The sequence below is a fragment of the Oncorhynchus mykiss genome, chromosome 26 (genome assembly GCF_013265735.2).
Source record: "Oncorhynchus mykiss isolate Arlee chromosome 26, USDA_OmykA_1.1, whole genome shotgun sequence".
NCBI lineage: Eukaryota > Metazoa > Chordata > Actinopteri > Salmoniformes > Salmonidae > Oncorhynchus > Oncorhynchus mykiss.
This window is the reverse complement of record NC_048590.1, coordinates 25,018,135-25,038,383: the sequence shown is the minus strand read 5'-3', so window position 1 is coordinate 25,038,383 and position 20,249 is coordinate 25,018,135. Positions and strand designations below refer to the sequence as shown.

At 44.7% G+C, this 20,249-nt stretch overlaps 1 pseudogene; it reads right to left on the bottom strand.

Moving 5' to 3' along the window:
• Positions 1-232: 232 nt before the first annotated feature.
• LOC110506467 lies at positions 233-6,154 on the bottom strand (annotated as a pseudogene).
• Positions 6,155-20,249: the final 14,095 nt, after the last annotated feature.

Genomic DNA, 20,249 nt, shown 5'->3' with positions numbered 1-20,249 from the left:
CAAGCCTTGTTTCAACCCATGACCTTGGGAAGCAAAGTCATTGTTTACTCAGACAATAGTTTTATGGGGGTCCTACAATGTGTCTATGAGAATTCGTTTTTTCTCCAATTTGAATGTATTCTGACTGATAATCACCCTCTTAGGATGATCTTGTCACCTCATGAAATAAACCTCACCATGACAATCAGTGTCCTTTATTGAACCCATCAATCTTACACTTCACCGTGACAGACTGTAGCACTCTTAATTCAATCTGTCAGTCTTAGCAGCTCACATTTGCTACTGATCAACTCAGGCTTCCTTGTCATCACCGTGTTCAAATTTGTCTCATATCAGGTGCAAGCTGTATAGGGCTAAGTCGTGAGGGGATCATTGTACACTCAGGGATTAATCCCTCCCTCCTGTCGTACACAGCTCTGTCCATGTCCAGACCCTGTGGCACAGGTCAGATTGACCATGGTCGAGTGGCAATTGAGGGGTGGTTATTGGCAGTCTTGATTGAAGACCATTCCCACCTGTTTCCTACACTCATCCATAATCTCAGTGAGCAGGGCCGACTCGGACAGGGGCATTCTGGGGTTCTCCTTCAGTCCTGCTGAAGGAGAAATTGACTGACTGTATTGTAAGCAAAGATTCCGGTTGGAAGCAGCAGGTAAAAACAATGTTATTATTTATTTGGCTGTTTTTACTGTTTATTACCTAGGATATACCAACAGCATTGCAATTGGATTGTTGTTGTATATCTGTTCAAACAATCTCTCATCTTTGAACAGAGAAATTGTGTTTTTCTCTGGTAAGACCTTGCGAGCCACCATACCTTTGAGCGGGCACTGCCTGACTTCCTCAGCCTTGTAGCGCAGCCCAGTGCTGTTAGTGAAGTTCAGAGGTAAAGAGGGCTCAGGCAGGGGGTACTGTGTCATCTTCCCATTCACCTCCAGTGTGGTGGGACAATGCATGGGACCTAGAACCTGAGAGGACATGAAACAGCCATTATGTTTTATGTGTATACTTATCAGTATATGCATTAATCAATAATACATCTCAATGAAGTCTCAATCAGGGACATACTGTAGATCAGACATTGTTTAGCATTTGTTGGCTCTTTCGTCACTATATTACATTTCCCCTAAATGAAGATAAAACAGACTGGGACGTTTAAAGGTTGATTCAGTAGCAACATACCCTGATGGTGCCCGTTGTTCCGCTGATGGTGGCGTTGTTAGGCAGTGAAACAGTGATGGAGAAGAAACATAAAGCCAGCCTGTTCCTGGGAAACTTCATCACCACCATGGGCTCATCCATTCCTGGCAACCATCAACAAGTCAAACAGCAAGTTAGCCCTTTACACTTCAATAAAGAATGAATTATTGTCGTAGGCATAGTCAATACTGACCCCAATGCTAATCTGATCCTTGGGTTGTGCCCAATTCCAAACTCATTGTCCCTGTCCCACAATCTCTGGTTTACTTGACCAGTACTTGGCTTACATGACCAGTGCTAGCTTGTTAGCTGGCTAGCACACACAGGACATTTTGTACTACATGTAGGTGCCAAGATTAATACCTGAGTTGAGAAGAACTCCAGAGGCATGGATGGACTCTGGCCTCTCCCCGTTGAACACCATCAGCACAAACTGCAAGTTGTAGACCCCAATGTCCAGCAGTGCCTCCTCCCAGCTTCTTCTCCACCGAGCGGGGGATGTGAAGCTGAGGTGAGCCGAAAAAGGCCTTCATCAGCTTTACGTCGCCGTTGGCGTCCTCAGCCAGCCACCTACGAACCTCCCTGTACAGTGGGAAACGGGACCAGATGGCCTGGGAGAGGACAGAGAGAGCCCATCACCTCACAGAGTGGACAGACAGTTCCTTTCTATATCTCAACTTGGTCATTTCTACAACAGCCCTCATATGATCAGCAAAATCCGTCCATACATTTGCCAGACCTTGGTTCAAATACATATGTAGTTGACAACTGGTATTTAAAATACTTTTTCTGTGTATTTGAGTATTTTCAAATACACAGCCCAAAACAAGCACTTTTATTTGAGTATTTGAATGGTTATTTGTAAAAAAACAAATAGTATTTGAGAGTATTTTCAAATACCTTTTTGAAATAATATATTAAAATGCCTGGGTTAAATGTATGGAAGTGTATTTCCAAATACATTAAAATATTTAACTACTTGTCTTTTCAAATAAAATATACCTTACTTTGAATGTACAGTATGTGAAAGTAATTTAGATATTTGAAAAAGTATTTGAACCCAGGTCGGGTATTTACTACAGTAATGTGACAACAGTACAAATGGTGAGACTCAAGCAATAAATCATGTTAACAGACTGAGACACATGTTAACAGACTGAAACCCCAACTCTCATGGAGCCTTTCCCACACCTCCATGAGAAAGACGTTGGACTTCTTGGAGGCAGCAATGAGGTCCCCCACCTCCCTGGAGTTCATGGCGAAGGGCTTCTCACACAGCATGTTCTTCCCTGCCTGTAGTACCAGCAGGCCCAGGCGCCAGTGCTCCGTGTGCAGCACGTCCAGGTACATCATGTCTGCAGGGACAGTCACACAGTACACAGACTGGAGGCTGATTTTCAAACAGTTACGTCATTAAGCCATAATCTGTGGCTGCACAGACAGGCCCTCCGAGGCTGTTAACCCACCAATCTCTGCATCGCTGGCCAGCTCTTCATAGCTCCCATAGGCCTTGGGGATGCTGTGCTTCTTGGCAAACTCCCGGGCACGCTCCAGACTCCTCGCAGCCACCACCACTATCTGGAACGAGAGGGGAAAACACACAGACATTCATTACTTCTAGGCAAGCTGTCAGTGCCGATGGAGAGAGAGAGAGAGGCAGGAGGAAGAGAGACATCCAGTATGTGAATCACAATAGAATGTGTTTGTTTGGGTGGGTGGAGTGGAGTGGGGTGCCTGGTGGTCTCCAGGAGGGATGGTTTTCATGTCCACACTGAAGTCGTGGCTGATCTTCCCCGCACTGCAGAGTCCCCACCGGGTCGCCATGTTGAACAGATGGTAGTTGGCAGGTAAGAGGGGCTGTGCCTGGGCCTCGGGTCAGAGCTGAGGAGAGCGGTTGTGACCTTGTGGAGCGCTGGGTAGTCAGATGTAGTGGAGCTCCACAGAGCTGGTAGCTTCACCCTGGAGAGATGCTGCTGCATTTATATGCTGGAGAGGCTGGGAATGTCAGCTCTCCACTCCGCTGCCCCTCACACACACACACACACACACACACACACACACACACACACACACACACACCCCTCGGAGGTTAATACAGTCATGTAATGCTGCTGCTGCTGATACAAGTCTCTTACAACCAGGCCAACACGGTTTATGCCGGTTGTCTCTGACAATCTGTAACAGAACAGTTCAATGGGATTCTTCAGCAACATTAGCATTATGGGGAACTAGACGGTTTAATGTGTACAGACATCACTCACCTTGCCCTCACATAATCACTGTCCCAAAACGCTGCAGGTCAACCCGGGGTAACTGGAACTATTAGGAAGGAGGTAGGGGACTGTTTTGTTCCCCACTAGGGAGGCGTTGATTAGCCTGCAAGGGCTTGACAGCAGCACAGGCCAATGGTTAAAATGGACCCCACTGGGACCACTGGTGTGAACAAGTAGGCTATGCAATGTTCACAAGCTCCCATAGGAAAACATAGTACATCCAAGCACAGCTGTTTAGCTGCTGGTCAACACACTGAGCTAGGATGACAATGGAAATGAGAGAGCTCTGTTGCCCTTGGGCTAAATATTAAGCAGTTAGGAGGCTTGTTATTGTGTAAGATGCATTACCAGAACCGACCACTAGATGGCAACATGTTGTGCGTGTAGTTCAGGGATCCAGCAAAACTCTGAGAATTTCAAATGGTTTATTGTTGTGTGTCACGTTATAAAAGCATCATCAGGTATCAAACAAGTGTCAAGCAAAAATACAATTGTTGACATTTTTGGAAATGGCCATACCATCTTGATTAGAGAGAAACATACATTATTTTGTTTTCTAATTGTTGTGCAACTTATACCATTGTTTCAGATGTTGTTTCAGGTTGATGTATTTATGACTATTATCACTTTTTATATGATAAATATATGTCCCAATAACCCCAAAAATGTATATATATCTATATATTTTTTCCACATATTCATTACATAGTGTACTTTCTTCCTCTATCTTAATTCAATTTCAAACAGATACCTGAAGATTGGATTCAAATGAGAACATTGTCGGCAAACAATTCTCATTGTGATTTTATTTTTTATCAATGACTCTTACTTTGCTGGTCTGCTGCTTTGCCTTTGTGTCTCACTTCCACAGGCATTCTGGGAGCTGTGTGCCGTTGTCATAACGACAAGGTACCAGCTGGGCAATTTGTATGCAAATGGTATCAGGCTTGGCCTAATCTCCCTGCCTATACAACAGGACCTAGTTGCCATGGGAATGTCCATCTCCGCCTTGGGTGAAATGTTACACTTTTTTTTGTGTACATTTTGTGTGCAGCAGGAAAGGTGCACATAGTGATGTTACTGCCTGGTGGGTAGGGAGAGAAGCAGGAGGAGTGAGTGTTAGTCAGGGCCGTACCTGAGAGGACTGGTCCGTCTGGGTGTTGGAGGTATGGAGGGGAGGATTGGGCCTGGTGGCACTGTGGCAGTGCCAGCTGATAGGACAAGAGAAAGAACCTAGAGCCTCAGGTGGTCTGCTGTGGAAGTTCTGGACAGGGCTGGCGCAGAGAAGAAGCCAGGTACTGGGACCCAACTTTCTCCCTCCAAGCAGTGACACTGCCAGCCATTAGAGGGAATGAAAAGTCAAACTTTCTTTGCTAAGACTCATTAAGACATCTTTCTCTGTTTCCAGCATGGCCCTCAAGGTCAAGAAGAGGGCATGCGTGCCTCTGAACTGAAGACTAATCAGGCAGGCTCACAGATCTGACAGAGATGTGCTGAAGGACAGGAGGGTTGGCATAGTGTGGGATGGGACCAGGGGCCCTGGGGGGATTGCGTTTGAGATTGGAAGACGTCATACAGTAAAGAGACTGTTGATGAGATGAGCCGAGTCAGGACGTTGGCATGCAGGAAGCCAGGCGGGGGCTTCATTAATTCACCACGGCCAGGACGTTGGCATGCAGGAAGCCAGGCGGGGGCTTCATTAATTCACCACGGCCAGGACGATTGCCTTCCATTCCTATCACTTCTCACTGAGTGCTTATTTGATTAAAATTTCATGCATCATCTCTGTCTGACTGTGTCCCTGGCTTTGTCACTGACAGAGCTGGGGGAGTGTTGGGGGCTGGGTGGCTATCAGAGATGTCACCGTGGTTGGTTTCCATGGAGCCATGTTGTTGTTGTTGTTGTGTGAAGGTGGCTGATCACAACAGACACTTTTGTCTTTGCACTCCGTCACATCACTTCATCTTAGCTTTCAGCTGTCAGTAGAAGTGCCCTACTTATGGAGCTGCAATAGCTGTGCATTTCATCCTACAAAACAACATTTCATCTCTGACTTGAGCTTAATGGGAAATACAAATGTCCATGCAGGGAGAGACTGTATAATCCTGTTTTGATTTAGAGGGTTTCTATTTCCTCTTAGACACAGCTGTCCATAAGTGAAATATACTGTGTATCTAGAGCTGAGTGTATTTGGGGGGACTAGTATCACTGTATTAAAGGAGCCACCATACCTCCATCTGTAACTCAAGGTCACTGCAGAGGGAGGAGGGGTGACAGCCAGGCGAGGAGAGGGAGGTGAGCGCCGGGCTGGTGAGGAGAGGAGGTGCCGAGGACAGGGGAGTTTGAGGGAGGCTGGGAGGAGAGCTTGATGAATGTGGGGGAGAGCAAAGTGGGCATGGGACCAATACGTAATTTTGTCAATGGAACGGGATGTACTGACGACTGGGGGCTGCAGTTTTTTCTTTCCATTAAAAAAAGTGTGATAGAGCAGAAGGATAGAGCTGAGGAAGAGACGAGCTAGAAGGCTTTAATGGCAGTCTTTGACCTTCTGCATTGTGCCAACCCTTTGGGAGTCCTATCTGTGTCTGCAGCACATACCATTGGATGAGACTATACCGTAGCTCACTTAGCAGCCCTTCAGTCAGCAGGGAAAGAAAAGGTACAGCCATAGAGAGAGAGAGAAGGACAATGTATTCAACCTGCCACCATAATTGACAAACAAAGAAACAAACCAAAACAAAGGAAAAGTGTTCTCATGATTTGTTGATTTCAAAATAGCTTTTGACTCAATTTGGCATGAGAGTCTGCTATACAAATGGATGGAAAGCGGTGCTGAGGGAAAAACATACGACATTATAAAATCCATGTACATAAACAACAACTATGCAGTTCAAATGGGCAAAAAACACACATTTTGGCCTCCTGGGTGGCGCAGCAGTCTAAGTCACTGCATCGCAGTGCTAGAGGCGTCACTACAGACCTGGGTTTGATCCTAGGCACTGGGTTAGGGGAAGGATTGGCCGGGGGGGCTTAACTTGGCTCATCGCACTCTAGCAACTCCTTGTGGTAGGACGGGCGCCTGCAGGCTGACCTCGGTCATCAGGTGAACGGTGTTTCCTCCGACACATTATGCGGTCGGGTGTTAAGAAGCGAAGTTTGGCGGTCCTGTTTCGGAGGACACATCACTTGACCTTCCATTCCCGAGCACGTTGGGGAGTTACAGCGATGAGATGATTGAAATTGGGGAGAAAAAGGGGGTAAAAAAATTTAAAAACACACATATTGCTTTCCACAGGGCCGTGGGGGATGTGGCTTGAGCCCCACCCTCTTCAACATACTGTATATATCAACAAATTGGTGAGGGCACTAGAATAGTCTGCAGCACCCTACTAGAATCTGAAGTCAAATGTCTACTGTTTGCTGATGATCTGGTGCTTCTGTCACCAACCAAGGAGGGCATACAGCAGCACCTAGATCATCTACACAGATTCTGTCAGACCTGGGCCCTGACAGTAAATCTCAGTAAGACAAAAATAATGGTGTTCCACAAAAGGTCCAGTTGCCAGGACCACAAATACAAATTTCATCTAGACACCGTTGCCCTAGAGCACACAAAAAACTAAACCTACCTCAGGCCAAAACATCAGCACCACAGGTAACTTCCACAAAGCTGTGAACGATCTGAGAGACCAGGCAAGAACGGCCTTATACGCCATCAAAAGGAACATAACATTCAACATCCCAATTAGGATCTGGCAAAAAAATACTTGAATCAGTTATAGAACCCATTGCCCTTGATGTTTGTGACGTCTGGGATCCACTCACCAATCAAGAAGTCACAAAATGTGTCATTCATCAAATTGAGACTCTGGATGCAGAATTCTCCGTGTACAATGGAAAAGACCAAATAATGCATGCAGAGCAGAATTAGGCCGATAACCACTAATTATCAAAATCCAGAAAAGTGGCGTTAAATTCTACAACCAACTAAGAGGAAGTGATTCCCAAAACTTTGATAACAAAGCCATCACCTACAGAGAGATTAACCTGGAGAAGAGTCCCCTAAGCAAGCTGATCCGGGGGCTCTGTTCACAAACAGAACCCACAGAGCCCCAGGACAGCAACAGCAACACAATTAGACCAAACAAATCATGAGAAAACTAAAAGATAATTACTTGACACATTGGAAGGAAATTACCAAAAAAACTGAGCAAACTGAAATGCGTTTTGGCCCTAAACAGAGAGTACACAGTGTCAGTATACCTGACCACTGTGACTAACCCAAACTTAAGGAAAACTTTTATTATGTACAGTGAGCATGGCCTTGCTATTGAAAGAGGCCGACGTAGGCAGAAAACAGGCAATGTGCACACTGCCCACAAAATGAGGTGGAAACTGAGCTGCACTTCCCAACCTCCTGCCAAATGTATGACCATATTAAAGACATATATTTCCTTCAGATTACATAGACCCACAAATAATTCCAAAACAAATCAAATTTTGATAAACTTCCATATTGGGTGAAATACCACAGTGTGCCATCACAGCAGCAAGATGTGTGACCTGTTGCCACAAGAAAAGGGCAACCAGTGAAGAACAAACACCATTGTAAATACAACCCATATTTGTGTTGATTTATTTTCCCTTTTGACCTTTAACTATTTGCACATCATTATAACACTGTACATAGACATAATATGGCATTTGAAATGTGTCTATTCCTTTGAAACTTTGTAATGTTTGTAATGTTTACTGTTCAGAGAGAGAGAGAGAGAGAGAGAGAGAGAGAGAGAGAGAGAGAGAGAGAGGGGGGGGATAGAAAGACATCCACATCACATCAGGACACCTGATACGGCTCTTCCTGGCCTGCCGTGGATAACGTGCGGTTTCCATAGGTTTGATATCATTCCAACGAGCCCGTCTTCCTATAGCTCCTCCCACCTACTTTCGTCTGTGGTCCCCGCCTCTGCAGACACTCCTATATGGTTTTCACCCAAATGCACATGATCCATGGCAGGCCAGGAGGAGTCGTGTCAGGTGTCACTCTCCTGACGTGATTTGGTGTGATGTGGATGTCCTTCCACCAGCAGCAGCTGATAACAGCACTCACATCATAGCAGGAGACAGGAAGAAATATTCCAGACTCTGCAGGAGTGATAGGTGCTAAAGGTTCACTGTGTTGAGGTTAGAGGTGCTTCTCATCTCCCTCAGAGACGTGGAAATGTGATACTGTGGTTTATTATCTGTCCCGTTTCGTTCCAGCCTGTAGTAAATGTTAACAAAGCTCTGATGCAACCAGCATCTGTCTGTGTCATTAAATGGAGCCTGTCCTACTCCGAGAAACTGTTGTCTGTGCCACTGAAGGTAGACACACACTGAAACACACACAGTACACAATTTGAGCCCTTCCATAAAAACCATCCCAGTGCACAGTGGAGACAGTAGTATCTGCAGACTGACTGAGTACAGATTGTGTAAGGAGACATATACCGAGTCCATCACTCGGCTCCCACTGAGTGGGGAGTGTCAGACATGATGAGAGCCAAGAAGGCACAAGAGCAAATACCAACTCCTATCAACCGGTTGATAACAATGTCCTCTTCAGCTTTGGGAGCTTCCAGTATGTTGACCTATCAACCAGTTGATGTGAACATATCAAACAGTAATCTACCAACCAGTTGATAATGTGCCAAGAGACAAGACTAATGTCAACCGCTATCAACTAGTTGATAGTAATGTCCTCCGGTGCTTGGGAAACGTCCATTTCGCGATAGATCCATAACTCCTTGAAGGTCCAGAGGGGTGTATGCCATGTTGTGTTGGACATGTCAGTACCCTTCCTGGAGCCCTCCTGCTCTGCCCACTCATCTGAACCCATCCGTGGGAGTGAAAACCATAAAGCAGTCTCCACACTTAGCTGTGTTTGTGTTTAATTGCCTGTTATGGCCTGCAATATTTGTATCTGCCGTCCCTTGGCGGAGGGGCGCCATGAGAGGAAGAGTGTGGCCCTGAGTGTGTGTCATGGCTCAGTACACCTCTGACAGCAAAGAGAGAGAGAGCTGCCTGCCTCCCTACCTGCGCTTCATGCACCTGCAAGTAAAACACTGACCCAGCACCTCACCCATGGTACAGAACTGTCACACCCTGATCTGGTTTTCCTGTCCTTATGATTGTCTCCACCCCCTCCAGGTGTCGCTTATTATCCCCGGTGTATATATACCCGACAGGGCTCTAACTCCTCTAGCTCCACAATGAAATAGTGTGCAGGCCAGGCAGCAGGCTGTTAGCCAGCCTGCCAGCATAGTGGAGTCTGCCACTAGCACAGTCAGTGTAGTCAGCTCAGCTATCACCATTGAGACCGTGTCTGTGCCTCGACCTAGGTTGGGCAAAACTAAACATGGCGGTGTTCGCCTTAGCAATCTCACTAGGATAAAGACCACCTCCATTCCTGTCATTATTGAAAGAGATCATGATACCTCACATCTCAAAATAGGGCTACTTAATGTTAGATCCCTTACTTCAAAGGCAAATATAGTCAATGAACTAATCACTGATCATAATCTTGATGTGATTGGCCTGACTGAAACATGGCTTAAGCCTGATGAATTTACTGTGTTAAATGAGGCCTCACCTCCTGGCTACACTAGTGACCATATCCCCCGTGCATCCTGCAAAGGCGGAGGTGTTGCTAACATTTACGATAGCAAATTTCAATTTACAAAAAAAAAAATGACGTTTTCGTCTTTTGAGCTTCTAGTCATGAAATCTATGCAGCCTACTCAATCACTTTTTATAGCTACTGTTTACAGGCCTCCTGGGCCATATACAGCGTTCCTCACTGAGTTCCCTGAATTCCTATCGGACCTTGTAGTCATAGCAGATAATATTCTAATCTTTGGTGACTTTAATATTCACATGGAAAAGTCCACAGACCCACTCCAAAAGGCTTTCGGAACCATCATCGACTCAGTGGGTTTTGTCCAACATGTCTCTGGACCCACTCACTGTCACAGTCATACGCTGGACCTAGTTTTGTCCCATGGAATAAATGTTGTGGATCTTAATGTTTTTCCTCATAACCCTGGACTATCGGACCACCATTTTATTACGTTTGCAATTGCAACAAATAATCTGCTCAGACCCCAACCAAGGAACATCAAAAGTCGTGCTATAAATTCACAGACAACACAAAGATTCCTTGATGTCCTTCTAGATTCCCTCTGTCTACCCAAGGACGCCAGAGGACAAAAATCAGTTAACCACCTAACTGAGGAACTCACTTTAACCTTACGCAATACCCTAGATGCAGTTGCACCCCTAAAAACTAAAAACATTTCTCATAAGAAACTAGCTCCCTGGTACACAGAAAATACCCGAGCTCTGAAGCAAGCTTCCAGAAAATTGGAACGGAAATGGCGCCACACCAAACTGGAAGTCTTCCGACTAGCTTGGAAAGACAGTACTGTGCAGTACCGAAGAGCCCTTACTGCTGCTCGATCATCCTATATTTCTAACTTAATTGAGGAAAATAAGAACAATCCGAAATTCCTTTTTGATACTGTCGCAAAGCTAACTAAAAAGTCGAATTCCCCAAGAGAGGATGACTTTCACTTTAGCAGTGATAAATTCATGAACTTCTTTGAGGAAAAGATTATGATTATTAGAAAGCAAATTACGGACTCCTCTTTAAATCTGCGTATTCCTTCAAAGATCAGTTGTCCTGAGTCTGCACAACTCTGCCAGGACCTAGGATCAAGAGAGACGCTCAAGTGTTTTAGTACTATATCTCTTGACACAATGATGAAAATAATCATGGCCTCTAAACCTTCAAGCTGCATGGACCCTATTCCAACTAAACTGCTGAAAGAGCTGCTTCCTGTGCATGGGCCTCCTATGTTGAACATAATAAACGGCTCTCTATCCACCGGATGTGTACCAAACTCACTAAAAGTGGCAGTAATAAAGCCTCTCTTGAAAAAGCCAAACCTTGACCCAGAAAATATAAAAAACTATCGGCCTATATCGAATCTTCCATTCCTCTCAAAAATTTTAGAAAAGGCTGTTGCGCAGCAACTCACTGCCTTCCTGAAGACAAACAATGTATACGAAATGCTTCAGTCTGGTTTTAGACCCCATCATAGCACTGAGATGGCACTTGTGAAGGTGGTAAATTACCTTTTAATGGCATCGGACCGAGGCTCTGCATCTGTCCTCGTGCTCCTAGACCTTAGTGCTGCTTTTGATACCATCGATCACCACATTCTTTTGGAGAGATTGGAAACCCAAATTGGTCTACACGGACAAGTTCTGGCCTGGTTTAGATCTTATCTGTCGGAAAGATATCAGTTTGTCTCTGTGAATGGTTTGTCCTCTGACAAATCAACTGTACATTTCGGTGTTCCTCAAGGTTCCGTTTTAGGACCACTATTGTTTTCACTATATATTTTATATTTTTAACTTTCACTGCTATGCGGATGACACACAGCTGTACATTTCAATGAAACATGGTGAAGCCCCAAAATTGCCCTTGCTAGAAGCATGTGTTTCAGAAATAAGGAAGTGGATGGCTGCAAACTTTCTACTTTTAAACTCGGACAAAACAGAGATGCTTGTTCTAGGTCCCAAGAAACAAAGAGATCTTCTGTTGAATCTGACAATTAATCTTAATGGTTGTACAGTCGTCTCAAATAAAACTGTGAAGGACCTCGGCGTTACTCTGGACCCTGATCTCTCTTTTGAAGAACATATCAAGACCATTTCAAGGACAGCTTTTTTCCATCTACGTAACATTGCAAAAATCAGAAACTTTCTGTCCAAAATTGATGCAGAAAAATGAATCCATGCTTTTGTCACTTCTAAGTTAGACTACTGCAATGCTCTACTTTCCGGCTACCCGGATAAAGCACTAAATAAACTTCAGATAGTGCTAAATACGGCTGCTAGAATCCTGACTAGAACCAAAAAAATGTATCATATTACTCCAGTGCTAGCCTCTCTACACTGGCTTCCTGTCAAAGCAAGGGCTGATTTCAAGGTTTTACTGCTAACCTACAAAGCATTACATGGACTTGCTCCTACCTATCTCTCTGACTTGGTCCTGCCGTACATACCTACACGTACGCTACGGTCACAAGACGCAGGCCTCCTAATTGTCCCTATAATTTCTAAGCAAACAGCTGGAGGCAGGGCTTTCTCCTATAGAGCTCCATTTTTATGGAACGGTCTGCCTACCCATGTCAGAGACGCAAACTCGGTCTCAACCTTTAAGTCTTTACTGAAGACTCATCTCTTCAGTGGGTCATATGATTGAGTGTAGTCTGGCCCAGGAGTGGGAGGGTGAACGGAAAGGCTCTGGAGCAACGAACCGCCCTTGCTGTCTCTGCCTGGCCGGTTCCCCTCTTTCCACTGGGATTCTCTGCCTCTAACCCTATTACAGGGGCTGAGTCACTGGCTACTGGGGCTCTCTCATGCCGTCCCTGGAGGGGGTGCATCACCTGAGTGAGTTGATTCACTGATGTGGTCATCCTGTCTGGGTTGGCGCCCCAGACAGGGGCCAGTATTCAGTATTTATGCTGCAGTAGTTTATGTGTCGGGGGGCTAGGGTCAGTTTGTTATATCTGGAGTACTTCTCCTGTCCTATTCGGTGTCCTGTGTGAATCTAAGTGTGCGTTCTCTAATTCTCTCCTTCTCTCTTTCTTTCTCTCTCTCGGAGGACCTGAGCCCTAGAACCATGCCCCAGGACTACCTGACATGATGACTCCTTGCTGTCCCCAGTCCACCTGGCTGTGCTGCTGCTCCAGTTTCAACTGTTCTGCCTTATTATTATTCGACCATGCTGGTCATTTATGAACATTTGAACATCTTGGCCATGTTCTGTTATAATCTCCACCCGGCACAGCCAGAAGAGGACTGGCCACCCCACATATGCTCTCTCTAATTCTCTCTTTCTTTCTCTCTCTCGGAGGACCTGAGCCCTAGGACCATGCCCCAGGAATACCTGACATGATGACTCCTTGCTGTTCCCAGTCCACCTGACCATGCTGCTGCTCCAGTTTCAACTGTTCTGCCTTATTATTATTTGACCATGCTGGTCATTTATGAACATTTGAACATCTTGGCCATGTTCTGTTATAATCTCCACCCAGCACAGCCAGAAGAGGACTGGCCACCCCACATAGCCTGGTTCCTATCTAGGTTTCTTCCTAGGTTTTGGCCTTTCTAGGGAGTTTTTCCTAGCCACCGTGCTTCTACACCTGCATTGCTTGCTGTTTGGGGTTTTAGGCTGGGTTTCTGTACAGCTCTTTGAGATATCAGCTGATGTACGAAGGGCTATATAAATAAATTTGATTTGATTTTGATTTGTTTCCTGTTTCTCTGTGCCAGTTTGTCTTGTTTGCCAAGTCAACCAGTGGTTTTCCTTGCTCCTACTTTTCCCCAGTCTGTTTGTTTCTAGTCCTCCTGGTTTCGACCCTTGCCTGTCCTGACTCCGAACCCGCCTGCCTCACCACTCTGACTGTTCTGACTACCAGCCTGCCTATCCCCTTGTACTGTTTTGGACTCGGACCTGGTTTCTGACCCCTGCCTGACCTGGAGACTGCCTATCATCTGGTACTGTTTAGACTCTGACCTGGTTTATGAACTCTCTTTATGAACTCTTGTTGGTGTAATAAATATTGGAGCTCAACCATCTTCCTCCTGTGCTTTGGTCTCGCCTTGTGCCCTTATAAGAACATCCCATACTCAAAATAAGTTCATGCTTTATAGAGCTCCATAATCATCCTTTCAGAGCTCAGAGTGGGTTATTTACTTGCACCGTTTTAATGATTGATTGTTGTGATGGAAGGATGTTTACTGTACATGTTCTACTGACATGGAAGAGACTTGGAGGGAGGTCTGAAAAAATCCATCATCCCCCCATCTGTTATCAGTGTCAGATATGAAGCGTCTGCCTCTGGGTTTGGCGCACACACACGCACACGCACACGCACACACACACACACACACACACACACACACACACACACACACACCTTCCCGCTGGCTGGCAGTTTTATTAACTGTATGCTTGTCCACAGTCATAGTCGGTTAAGGCTTTGGAGGCTGGTGGAGGGAGAGGTGTTGCTGAGAGCACCAGCGAGAGAAGAGAGGGGGAGAGGAAGAGGGGGAGGGAGATGGCGAGGACACAGAGGAGCCTGTAATGGAATGCCTGAGCCCACTAACTGTGGACCAAGATAAAAACAGGAAAAACCAATTCTCTCCATTTGCCAACTGAGCTGTGGCAGGGATTAGAAACTGGAGTCTGCTCCAGTGTATCTCCCCAGAAGTGTGAGCTGTGTTTTATGTGGGAATTATTGAAATCGTTCGCTGTCTCACTCAGTGGCGGCCTGGGTAATTTGATGACGTTAGCTCCACACTCTGATTGGACATAGTAAATTAGTCATGCCGTCTTACAAAGCTACCATCCCTCAACAAAGTGGGCCAAGCCAGAGAGATATCATGCAAAATGTGCCAAACAGAAATAATAAAAGACAATCAGTGGAATTCATGACTGAAGCTCAAATGCACCAAAACAAATCCTCCATGTGTTATTATAACATCTTGGCCAGAAATGTGTGTTTGGGATCTGAACAAAAGCTGAAGAACATACGCACATCCAGGTACTTTCCGTAGGTGCTGGAGTTGTAGGCCAACTCCTGGAAAACAGGAAGGAAAACGACACGCTGCTGCTCGTGCTCCCAGGTGATTTGACTATAACAGCGTGGATGCCTGATGAAGACCTGAGGGTCAAAACGTTGGTGTGAATAAAATCACCTGGGAGCACGAGCAGCATTGTGCAGCGTTTTCCTGTCTGTTTTCCATGTGTTTGGGATCTTAACCCGTTACGCTCATGGAAATAGGCCTATATGAATCCAGTTTAATGTAAATGTTTGTGGTTTTTGTTTGGAACACAGCCCATCGCACAAGTCCTGTTGTTCCATTATAAATCGCCATCTGGGTTAGGTGGGCATCGTTTGAAAGTTTATTCTATTGCCAACATGACTAGCTAAGTTGTAAAAAGCGATCTGACAGTATAAGGCTTTCAAAAGGCCCTTCAGACAGATTGTAACTTTGGCGCACATAGAATGGAGTCATGGGTGCATTTAATATGTTATGTGGCTCATTTTCTTCACAATACCACAAACATAGGCTCATTCTGTTCAGGACAACCCAGGGTATAACACATGCCATCCTGTAACTGTGGATCAAACATAATGATCATAAACGTTGATAATGTAAATGACGTGAGTTTTCAGATATGGACATGTGAAGTGCACATTTGGACTCATGGGTGTGTGCTTTTCTTGTGTGACATCAAAACGGTATATGTATAATCATTCTCAAAGTCTCATCTTTACGAACATATCGATTCCTCTCAATTAACAGCATTTCCCTCCCTCAGACAACAACAAATGTGCAAAAGTAGCCCAATTAGCTGGAGGGATCATCAAGGGGCATCTTGTGTGTTGCTCACGTTTATAACGGCTGTCAGTCAAAACCCATATAGCACTGTTAAATGGAGAACCTGAACTCTGACATCATGCATAGCATATTACTGTACAGCCACTGTGTTCCAATTTAGGCGCTTATTAATGACTAAATCTGCGATTTTCAACCAGTATATGGGATGACAGTGGCTATGAGTGGAAAGGTCTTCTCAACGTGTTTATGTTTGCTTCTTATACTGTATGAATATACAGTGTAAACTCTTTAAATCCAGTCACCAAAGTACCAGAGGTATATCACACTTCAAAAGAAAGAGGTCCCTTGAAAATGTAAATCAAAAAAGAAACAACCACATGAATGGGGAAACAGACATGGAACCCAGATTCCTCAACAGACCCAGAAACATTGCCTTCTCTTTCAAGAAAATGAAACAAATAGGATGTGCATTAATTATCTGAATCCCTGTGTGGTTGACTCATTACAATCATGAAATATTCAGAGTTTAACACAGTCTCCCTTTTAATCCCAACGGCTGGCGCAGGATAATAACAACCAGAACTGGATGCTCAAAAACACAGCCTCTCTCCCTCCGTCTCTCTCTTCCACATCTCTCTCTCGCTCTTCCTCGTCTCTCTCTAGCTCTCTCTCATATTCATATTCTCCCACAAACTTCCCCTCACAATCCTTCAACCTTGCTCTCTCTCCCCAGATCCCCTCTGCTCTATTTTCTGGGTCCTTTTGTTCTGATACTCTCCCTGCCCTCTCACCCAGTTCATATTGCTCTGGGGGTCTTGGTACAGTAAGGCATCGTTACCGTGAGATGTGTGGTTTAACATAAATGCTACTGTATGAGTATTGCAAACAAAGACAACCCCTGAAGCCCATCAGAAACACCAGCAGTAGTAACATCAAAGGAAGCTTGGAATATATTAGTTCTAAGAATAGTTGAACTATTTTATGCAAATGAGGATCTTCATATTTCAGTGCAATACATGCTCTAATGTTAATGGTTCATCCCTGGGTCTGGCCAGCTCATTTCAGGGTGATCATACTGTTAATCAACCAGAGAGGAAGAGGCAAATCTTGCAACCCAGATGTGAAAGTGAGAGCTCACAATTTATCCCCGGATCAATCAGCTTCAAGGCAAGGAATTGGGTTGTGGCACACCGGGGTGGGCGAGCTCATAGGGAATGTTGACTATACAGCAGCATCACGCGGTGCCATTTATTTTCAATGGAAGTAAAGCGAAGAGAAACTGAGTGGGCAGGGGACTGATTAGCAATGCGAGCACGGGCGAGGGAGCTGAACAGGGTGGGACTAAAGTTAGGGAAAGCTGTACTTTATGCAAATTGTCTGCAATATCGTGGCGCAAGTGACAAATCAAAGCTTTCCATAGCTTCCAGCCTCCACATGAGGCTTGAATGACCCCGAGTTGCCGAGTTTCACCACTGACCTTTTACCTTTTAAGCCAAAAGATAACACATTTGTTATTGACAATTACAACCTTATCAATGGATACATGGATAATGTAGCTAGTCTAACCATATTGTTAATGTTAAGCAAGCTAGCTAACTTTATTCTTAACATTGTTAGCAAGCTTATCAAATCAAATCAAATTTTATTGGTCACATACAGGTGTTTAGCAGATGTTATTGCGGGTGTAGCGAAATGCTTGTAGCTAGCCGTTTCCAGTTTCCTATTTTCTACGAGCACATGAAGCCAGCATGATTAAAGATATCCCATCAAGGCCATTTACCATTGAAAAAAATGGTCACAGTGCTGGTCTACTTAAACCAGGGGTGGCCCTCCCCATAGAGATAGACAGAGGACTCTAGTGCCCAAATGCCAGTTTTAGCATGGGCAGCGTCATTTGGGACTTTCACCTACTGGGTGAGATTTCCTATGGGTTAAGGAAAGATCACATAATTCCATCCAGGTCATCAGGGGAGATGAGCCAATTAATTCTACTCGTGAGCAAACATTACATAACTGCAGGTGGCAGTAAATTGCCAACCTTGACTTTTACCTGTTCAAACAACACACTCCAGGTGGCAGTATGCACCAGTTTGTTTACCAACTCATACAGTTTGTTTACCAACTCCTATTAGAAGAAGAAAATGAACTACTTCAAAATGGAGATGACGCAATGGTGCTGAAAAGATTTTCCCTCTAAAAAAGAGAGAGTTGCAGAGTTGCAAAGAAAAAGCCATATCTCAGACTGGCCAATAAAAATAAAAGATTAAGATGGGCAAAAGAAAACAGACACTGGACAGAGGAACTCTGCCTAGAAGGCCAGCATCCCGGAGTCGCATCTTCACTGTTGACGTTGAGACTGGTGTTTTGCCGGTGCTATTTAATGAAGCTGCCAGTTGAGGACTTGTGAGGCATCTGTTTCTCAAACTAGACACTCAATGTACTTGTCCTCTTGCTCAGTTGTGCACCGGGGCCTCCCACTCCTCTTTCTATTCTGGATAGAGACAGTTTGCACTGTTCTGTAAAGGGAGTAGTACACCGTGTTGGAAGAGATCTTCAGTTTCTTGGCAATTTCTCCCATGGAATAGCCTTCATTTCTCAGGACAAGAATAGACATGAGTTTCAGAAGAATGTTCTTTGTTTCTGGCCATTTTGAGCCTGTAATCGAACCCACAAATGCTGATGCTCCAGATACTCAACTAGTCTAAAGAAGGCCAGTTTTATTGCTTCTTTGATCAGAACAACAGTGTTCAGCTGTGCTAATATAATTCCAAAACAATTTTTCTAATGATCAATTAGCCTTTTAAAATGATAAACTTGGATAAGCTAACACAACGTGCCATCGGGAACACAGGAGTGATGGTTGCTGATAATGGGCCTCTGCATGTCTATGTAGATATTCCATAAATAATCAGTCATTTCCAGCCACAGTAGTCATTTACAACATTAACAATGTCTACACTGTATTTCTGATCAATTTGATGTTATTTTAATTGACAAACAAATGTGCTTTTCTTTCAAAAACAAGGACATTTCTAAGTGACCCCAATCTTTTCAACGGTAGTGTACATATGGCTAGTTAACAAGCTAACTTTCAGAGGATAAACTATATGGCTGTAAATCCAAATATTGTTTGATTTGATTGCCATCTATAGTGGTGATGACAGTAGTACAACTGACAACTTTACCAGGATGAGGACTTGCCGATGTCAAACTCTTTCCAAAAGGATAATCTCTGATAAAGCAAGCTACACATGTTGACACATGTTGTTTGCTTAGGTTGCTAGCTACATGGCACATGTTGTTTGCTTAGGTTGCTAGCTAAATGACATGTTGTTTGCTTAGCTAGCTAGCTTTATGCCAAATGGATAGGCTACCCTCACGTATCTGAAAATACATGATAAATTGATATTTACTGATAATGTAAAGCATCCCGTTATTTGCTGTATAACTCTGATGATATAGCTAAATGTGGAAAAATGTTCTTCGGACGATGCTCTTCAAGAGGTGAAGATATTAAAAACAAATAGTTATAACATTTATTTAACAATCCCTTGAAAACGGCACGTAGTTGCCACTGGATTTAGCGTAGCGGAGGACTCCTTGCCCCCCAGCAGGCAAAACGAACACTCTTTTTTTACCCCTTTTTTTTCTTCCCAATTTTGTGAAATCCAATTGGTAGTTCCAGTCTTGTCCCATCGCTGCAACTCCCGTACGGGCTCGGGAGAGGCAAAGGTCGAGAGCCATGCATCCTCCGAAACACGACCCCTGCCAAGCCGCACTGCTTCTTGACACACTGCTCACTTAACCCGGAAGCCAGCCGCACCAATGTGTCGCAGGAAACACCATACAGCAGGCGACCGAAAGAGCGCGATGGGACAAGGACATCCTAGCCAGCCAAACCCTGCCCTAACCCGGACGATGCTTGGCCAATTGTGCTCCGCCTCATGGTCCTCCCGGTCTCGGTCGGCTGCGACACAGGCCGGGATCGAACCAGGATCTGTAATGATGCCTCTAGCACTGCGATGCAGTACCTTAGACCGCTGTGCCACTCGGGAGGCCCGGTCTGCACCTTCTTGTGACGTTTTATTGATAACGCCCTATATATTTACTATTGTTTGGTTATGGCATATTAACTCATTTCAAAATGCCCTTTGCAGCAGAGGCCAGAGGCCCAGCCTAGGTTAATAAAATGAATGCCAATCAGTAGCTAGTATACCATAATTTAGACAATGTATAGTCACTACCTTGCACTTAATTGTCCCCCGCAATGAAATCGGGGATGGGACTGTGGATCTGTCTGTACATTTGTTCATATGT